Source organism: Otolemur garnettii, unplaced genomic scaffold (assembly GCF_000181295.1).
Source record: "Otolemur garnettii isolate 467f Iridium unplaced genomic scaffold, OtoGar3 scaffold00003, whole genome shotgun sequence".
In the NCBI taxonomy this organism is placed as follows: Eukaryota; Metazoa; Chordata; class Mammalia; order Primates; family Galagidae; genus Otolemur; species Otolemur garnettii.
In genome coordinates this window covers 39,955,159-39,963,643 of record NW_003852398.1, presented here as the reverse complement: position 1 = coordinate 39,963,643, position 8,485 = coordinate 39,955,159, and positions in this window count along the sequence as shown.

The following is an 8,485-nucleotide window of genomic DNA, read 5'->3' as shown; positions in this document are numbered from 1 at the left end:
TGTGGCAAGCAGGTTGGTCAACAAATAAAAATCAGTAGGTGGCTTGGTGCCCATAGCTCAGTGACTAGGGTGCCATCCACATGCACTGAGGCTGGCAGGTTCAAGCCTGGCCTGGGCATGCTAAACAACAATGAAAACTGCAACCAAAAAAAAAAAAAAAAATAGCCGGGTGTTGTGGTGGGCACCTGTAGTCCCAGCTACTTGGGAGGTTGAGGCAGAAGAATTGCTTAAGCCCAAGAGTTGGAGGTTGCTGTGCATGGCACTCTACCAAGGACGACACAGTGAGACTCTTTCTAAAAAAAAGAAAAAATCAGTAGGAGACTCTCTCAAAAGTTACAGGAGGAGAGAAGCAGAATTGAGAAGCTTAGGCTTGGCTGGCCTGGCCTCAAGGCCTTGGGCCACATATAGCCTGGATGGTACATGATGGGAGGCTGAGTTCCAGAGTGAAGTTCCCCACACATAAAAACCAGATACTTGAACGATGCTCGAACCTACTATTTCCTAAGAGGACCTCTTTTCTTTACTGAAAGCAGGCCCAGCAACCCAGTTGTCCACGATGCCTTCCCTGGAAAATACCATCTGGCCCCAGTCACTCTCTGGTTTTGTTTCATGAGTGCATAACCCATCCTGGTCTGTAAGCACCCCTAAGTCAGAGCAAGCTTCTCTCGCCTCTCTCCTCCAGAGCTGTGGAGAAACAAGCATTTCATCAAGGGGGAGGACGGGGCTCTGAGCTGATGACTTCATGGCACCCTATCCTTGGTCGATGGGATGTTTTCCTCACAAATCCAGCCCCTCCCTTTCTGCATTGTTTAGGACCACTGTTATAAGTGTGCAACTTTCTTTTTCAGAAGATAATCTTGCACTGAGATGCTTATGTTGTGCAGTCATCAACTCCATGGCCTATGCCAGGTAAACACTCAATCCAGGCAAATGCTTCCAGCCACGTGAGTCCTCTGAAACAAAAACACAAACAGGCCTTTCTGCCGGCACCAGTAGCCACCTGCTGTTAGCAGGGGAGAAAGGACTTTCATTCGTTATTGTCACCAAGCCGATCCTATGCCAACCCCCACATCTGGAAACAATTATGAAGAAAGAAGAGGCATGCGAGCCTGGGTCTCATGACCCTGCAGCCTCCCTTTCTGCTGCTCTACTTATTAATCTACTGGTTTGCAGTGATCAACTTGGGTCCCCAGAGAACATTATAGGAACTGAAGTAAAAAATAGGCCATGAGTATCACAACACTCTATGAAAACATGCCAAGGTCTTATTTATGGCGTCTTGGATAAACACATTTGTGAAATCACATATTGTATTGTGCTTTAATCGCCAAGCCAATCCTTTTAGGTTCTGCCTTGAGCTTGTGCCCCTCCCCACCTTGGCAGAACTCTGCCCATCTGGCTCTAGGGCCGGACGGGATTTGTACTTATTGGATTTGGACACACAGATGAAGCCTGTTATTTGCACACTGCACAGACCCCCACCCGGAGAGCCACACTCTTTGCCCTTCCTTGTCTCCTTTAACCTATAAGCAACTAGGAAGCTAAGAAGGAAGGAGGCTGTGTTTTGTGTTGCAGCAGGACACCCTGACATTAGCCGTTGACGGTGCTCTGAAGATATAAATAGAATCTTCAAAGCCTAGGGCCCTGCCTGGGGATTTACTAGTTTTGCAGTTTGAAAAGTACCCTCACAGAAGACTTGGATCTATTTTTGAGAAGGACCAAATCAAGCCTTAGGATACTTAGTAGGTTTCTATATAATAGAGGAAAAGATACAAGAATGATCTGAAATAGAAAAATCAGGGTGATATTTCCTTGGTCATTAAGAACGAATGAGAGAAAATCATCTCTTTCAGGCTCTTCTCGCACGTCTCAGGAATTGTAAAACACTAACAAGAACCAGAAATCCAGACGAGCAATCCTGTCTCTAGTGCTAACCCCGTCTCTGGTTTCTGGTTTGATGAGTTGCAGTCTACCTTGCTGACTTGGCTTCACTCTCAACCCAATGATGAATCACCTCTTCTGGGAAGAATCTGGTTCCCCTCTGGCCTCTCCTGCCCCCCAATCCCTGCTATCCTCCCAGCCCCCATTGTGTGGCGTGTGTGGTTGGGTACTTCCCTTTGAGGTTCCTTTTGCGTATAGCCATGTGCTAGGCACTTATTTCATTGTATATGCGTCTGGCTTCCCACCAGGCTGTGAGCGCCTCCCGGCCAGAAAATGACTCATTGGTCTTTAGAACCACAGCACGGAACCCGCTGCGGGGCTCATAGCCTGAGCTCAGTAAGTATTGGTAGAATCAGTCAACAGCCACCTTCTGGAATAAGCTGGTTGTCCTCATGTTGTCAGTAATATTTTTTTTTAAATGTAAAATAACAGGAGTATTGTACCTCAACCTCTAGATAAATTATTACTTTTGAAATGTGCTAATGTTTTCTATGGATTTTCTCTCATAAGCCATGGGGAGTGTCCTGGGACAGCAGTGATGTTTTTAGGAAGATAGAACAGGCAGTGTTGAGAGATGAGTGGCTGGGAATGGGGGTGGGGCAGGGTGGGAGCTGAAGTTTGAGAGACTGGCTGGGGATTGCAGTGGTGCCAGGTAAGAAAATAGGGATCTGGGGTATTTGAGCAGTAAAGGGAGGGATAAACACCTAGATGAGACTGGGAAGGAACACTTGTAAGGTCTTGGTGGCTGATTGCATGTGAGGGCCAGAATGGGGAGAGGCAAAACTGAAACCAAGGATTCCAGCCTTCAGTAGGGCCAGTGGCCAGAACAAAGACATGCAGAAGGAGAGCTGGACAAAGGAGCCATGGGGAGTTCTGTATTTTGGAATGCACTGCCACTAGGTGGTCTGTTTCTCTGAGGCCTTTGTCCCCCATGCAAGAAGGCTCAAGGGAAGCAGAAGAAAGGCCTGTAGAAGCTCTACTCCTCAAGCCAGCTGTCTTCTGTGGGCATCACTCCGCAAAAGTATTTGAGGCCAGGCAATGAAAGCAACCTCAAAAGTGTCTCTAGATTCTTCTAAGCTATGTTAGTTAGCTGAGCCAAATCAATGAAACTCTCATGAAAAATCAATTTCCCTGGAAGTTGGGTTCTAACCAGTAAGTAGCATTTGGCAAGCCCTGATTAAGAAAGCCAATGTTTGGAGAAGTTGTGAAAACAGCAAGTCATTTAAGAAAGTAAACACTGCTTGCCTAATGGCATTTCAGGGCTGTGACAGCAGTCCTGTTCCCTTCAATTGCAGAGCCTTAAGCCGCAGGTTTGTTTTAAGTTCTTGTTACAAACTTATAGACCATCCCTGCCCCCTTCGCAGGCTTTGAAAGGGGAGAAGAATGGAAGATGACTGAATCCAATTTCCTGTCCCTGCTCCAACATTTGGACCTTGCCAGTCACCAAGGCATCTTGACAATCTTATCTACAAAGTAAGCTGGGCCTCAACATGAGCTATGGTCATTTCACGGGCACAAATTTTCAAGTGTATTTTTTTTTTTATCAATGGCTACATAAGTTGAATCCTATTTTAATCTTCTCTGAGCTCTTAGCTATTTAACATGAGCCTGTAGCCCTAAGTACACAGATCACTTAGGGATCTTGTAAAAATGCACGGGAGACTCAGATAAAATTCCACTTTCTAAGGAGCTCTGGGGTGACGCTGATGCTGCTATTTGTGTATCCATTTTGAGTGATGAACTTCTAGGAGAGGCTTGAAAAATCAAACCCTAGACTCCCTAAATAGTGCTATAATTGCCCCTTAATTTTAGTGTTTCTTCCCTTTGGAATTAGGAGGGTTTCTTCCCTTTGCTTTTAACATAGATGGAATAATTGTTGTGTGTGAAGTACTGTTCGTTGTACAAGGAATGGCAATTTGCCTCCACATTTGACTCCTGCTCTTTTCATTTGGATATCTCACACCAAAACTCACCCCTCTTTCTCCCTAGCAAGTCTTGGGGAGCTGAATTTTAAGGGCTTTCTATTTAGCTACATGGCGGCTACTTAGAAAGGCCGAGTGTCCTCCAGAAATGATTTTGACTGTGTCTGTGTCTCCTTTGATGTCTGGGGAAGGAGAGGCTGCCAGTGCCAGCTCTCTCACCAACAGGCCCAGAACCAGCTCCTTTCTTAGGTTTCTCCGTGGGGAACTTGTTGGAACTACTAATTCATCCTGATGCATAAGGCCTGTTGTCATGCACTAACAGCTATTTTCCTGAACTAAATGTGCCATGGCATACTTTTATTTATATGTAAAACTAGTCATTTTTTTTAAATGTCTGAAAAAGTCTAGTAATTATTGTTCCAAACAAGCCTCATTTTCTCCTTTTTTAGACTAATTAACCTGAAAAGAAAAGAAAATTCCTTTTTAAATGAAAGGTCTTTCAGTGTTCTGTGTTTGGTTGGTTGGCTCTGGGTCATCTGGGGTTGGACGAATCCTGCTCCTACCTCCAGCAGTGTCACCCAAAAGAAGCAGCTGCCTCTAATGGGACAGCATGTCTGTATTCACAGGGTTCTGTTTTTTATGGTCTGAGGGAGGTGACGGGGCAGGGGAGGTGGAATTTTTTTATATATCTAAACAGTAAGTGAAGTATTACTGCAATCTCTTTACTGAACTCATGGAAAAACTCAAGTCATTGAATGTTAGTTTTATAGATGAGGGAAGTAAGCTCTAGTGAGATTACTTGACTTGCCCAGACCCTCTATATCTTGTGAGAGGGAGAGCTGGCACTGGAAGGCAGGGCTCCCAGCCTCTTACATACCAGAGACATCTCTCCTAGAAATTGTGATGCAGCCAAATGCTACCACTCTCAGGAGAAACTTCTAGGATCTAGCTTGAGCTTGGATCTCTCTGGTGCTTCCATTACTCTATGCCAAGAAGTCAGGTTGAAACAGAAATGTTTTGCTTTCATTTAATGAAATAATTAGCTCTATAGTTGCTCAAATCTATCATGTCTTTTCATGGACCTCTAATATATGGAACAATTACTAGGGCGAGGTAATAATAATAGCAAGAATTTTTTTTTTTTTTTTTTGGCCATTATACTTGAATTGTATCATGGGATCTACCTTAGAGTCCCACGAGGGAGCTTTTATCATCTCTCTGAGGATAAACTGCTAGCCCAAGGCCACACAGCTAATAAGGAGCCTGACTGCTATTTGAACCCAGCTCACCTGCCTCCAGAACCTGCATTTAACAACCTTGCTATGCCAGCGCCACTGCTCACGTGAGGCTGGCATTGACCTAGTGGATACTGGCCGGGGGATCCAGCTATACATCTAAACCATCAAGCAAAGTTGCCAAGGCTGATCCCTGCCCTCTGGGTGCATACCCTTCCCAGAAACTCATTTCTTACCCTGCCCTTCTGGTCAAGACCACCTCAATTTTAGAAAGGGGTTGTTTTAACAGCAGCTCATCCTCTGATGTCAATTCAAAGAGGCCACTATGATTTTTGGGCTTTCACCTACCAAGCCAGACTTCCCAGCTCCTGATCTTAGTGTAGCCCTTCACCTTGACTCACTGAGTGGGGTCATTGCCAATGTCACCTCCCTCTTTGCAGGATCACTGGCTAGGCATGTGGGCACACAAGGAGGATTTTTATGTAGAAATTACCAGTTCTTCCTACTATATTCTCTGAATTTTCTCCTTTGCGGCTCCAGGAAAAAAAATGATAACACCACAATGAGGAAATGATTTATGGATCAAGTAGAGGCAACTCTGAGCAACCCAAACCCAGAACAAATCCAGCACGAGTAGTATTCTCCTCTCTCAAATGATTGCTTTTGGGAAAATCCACTGATTCCCGACCAAAGTATGTGTTTGACAGTCCTCACCAGTGAGAAGTATTAGCCACAGTTGGACAGAGACAGGACAAAGAGAGCATTCCCCCCTTCTGTGGCCAAGGTCCCAACACTGGGGCTGGCCCCCACACATATCCTGGGGAGTAAATCCTTCCTCTCCCTTTCACTCCAAGATTTGAATCTCCTTCCTGGATCCCTTGCTCAAGATGGTGTTGGAGAGGAAAGAGGGAGGGCATCAGAAAAGGATCTGGCTCTCTCCAAGATCAAAGCCATCCCAAAACATCCCCCTGCAAGATAGAGATTCAGTTTAGAATATTCCAGGATACTTTCCATTGCCTTGTGGATTTTGGTTTCCTGAGGGCCAACCACATACTAGGAACCACTAATTGATACAGTCCAGCTTGACCTCTCTGCCCCACCTAGCGGTAATGGGGGCTCGCTGAAATTCTCCTCTCCTGTGGCCTTTCTGGATCTCCCTGGGCCTCTCTGTCCTTTCAGGGCTCCTTCCTGGCCTGACTCTCAACTACTTCCACCTCTCCCAGTGGGTCACCCCAGGTTCTGGCCTGCCATCTTCTTTTCTTCCTCCTTTCCCTTCCTCGTCCTCTCTTCCAACACACGCTCTTGATCTGATCTAATACCTGGCTTTAGCTCACACTTGCTAGTTGTGGTGACTCGACTCTGCATCTCCCATCTCACATCCCTGCTGAACATGAGGCCTTTGAATGAAGCTCCTTCCTGCGACGCTTCATTCAGGAAGCTTCATTCATGCATCTCCTCCTAGAAATACAGGTGGCTTACCATGCACAGTGTGAACACAGGTGGAGTCACTCTCCTGGCACACCCAAATGTGTCCCTTCACCAGGGTGCCCTGTGCAGGCATGGGACCTACCAGCCACGAGCCTTGACTCTTCCCTCTTTCTGGCCCTCCATGCTTACGGGGGTTCCAAGTCTAGTCAATGCTACCACTAAAACCCCCCTCCTCCTGTGTGCCTCACCATTCCCCAGTTAGCCCCTCCATAGCTTTCAGCCCTCAGTGCCCTGCCCTCCTCAGTGCTCAAGTTGCTTTGTCCATGCCTCTCGTTGCTCCTGTCCCCTCACTCTCGTTATCCCTCCTTCCCAAGGCTTTGACCCCTCCTTCCCACCTTCTTTCCATCAGCCTTCTAGCTTCTCTAGGCCTCTCTTGACTTTATCTTTCTCTGCCTTCCATCGTCTCCCCTTCCCTTCTCGGTTAAGCTTCTGGAAAGGACTGCCTACATGCTACTCCTCTCTCCCTCAAACCACCATAATGTGGCTTGGGCTCTCGTTCTCTCCACAGCCAAGTCCCCAGTGACCTCTCTGTTTCCAACACAGGATAGAATTCAGATCTGTCTGTTTGCAGCAGTCCTCACTGTTAGCAGGACCCTCCCTCGAGGGCTTCCTTCCCCCACTATAGCCCCACACTCCCACCTCCTCCTGTTTTGCTGTTGAAGGATGACTCCCAGGTGTGAATGTCCTTCCTGAATCCCTTGCTCAAAGCAGCTTAGATCCCTCCCATGGGATGCTCCACCTGCATGAATCACAGGCATTTCAAACTCAGTGTGTCCAAAGCCACTTCTCTGCTCCTGACAAGCCTGACCCCTTCTGTGTCCCTCATTCTAAAAATGGCACCACCCTGCCATGGTGTTCATGCCACAAACACCTTCATCAACTCTGACTCTCCTTTCTCTCCCACTCTATAGCCTTCAAATTCTACCAAATGCATTGCCTTGCAGGCGCCCCTGAAATATGCCCACCCCATCTCTGCTTCTACCACCATGATTCAAGCTCTCATCCAGTCCCTTCTTGGTCATCTGATCTTTCTGCCTCCTTTAACCTGCTCATGACAGTACCCACGTCACCTGTAGGTGACTTAGGTTTAGGTCTGGCCCTGCTATACTCTACCCCCCACTTTTATCCTTCATCACCTTGACTCCACCTCCCCATGCTTGGGGTAGCTTGAGTCCCTGGATGAATGCCTCATTTTGTGTTGCTACTAATGCCTTCAGGCCTGAGAATGTGTGTCACCTCCTGTTACTGCCAGGTGGCTCCTCTGGGCCTTGAAGGCCCCAGCTACCCCTCTCCATGCACATTGTTGGTTGGTCCATGGATCTCCCTGACTGTGAGCTTTTTCAGAAAGGGCCTGGGTCTCATCCACCTATCCGTCTTTGTCTCCTCGGTGCTAGCAGTGCCAGGTAACTGGTGGGTGATTACTGGGTGCTGGGGTAAGTATTAATGCCCTACCAGATGACTATCTGTCGACGCCCTCTGCCTCTGCGCTCCTCCAGGGCAGGAATCTCGCCTTTCCCTCTCTTTGCAGCGCCTGGCAGGTAGGGCTGCAGAGGTGTTTACTGAAGGGAGTGAGTACCAGAATGAGGACCCCACCCTTCCCCGCGGTCTCCCGGAGCAGCTTAGGACAAAACCTGCCCCACATTTTTTGGCTCCTGTCAATCACCGGATTCACTCCTCTTCTGCCTTTCTGTGGGCCGGACTGGTGGCGCAGGGGCCGGGTGGGGAGAGGGGACCGGCTCCCGAACTCAGAGAGGAGTGTCCCGGCGAGGTGTCGCGGTCGCCGGCTCCCCACCTCAGCGGCAGCGAGGGGTCTCTGGCTCAGGACCCGAGCCGGGAATGGAGCGCGAGGCGAGCCTCCGAGACCGCGGCCCGCGCTCCCAGGGGCCCCGCCGGCGGCTC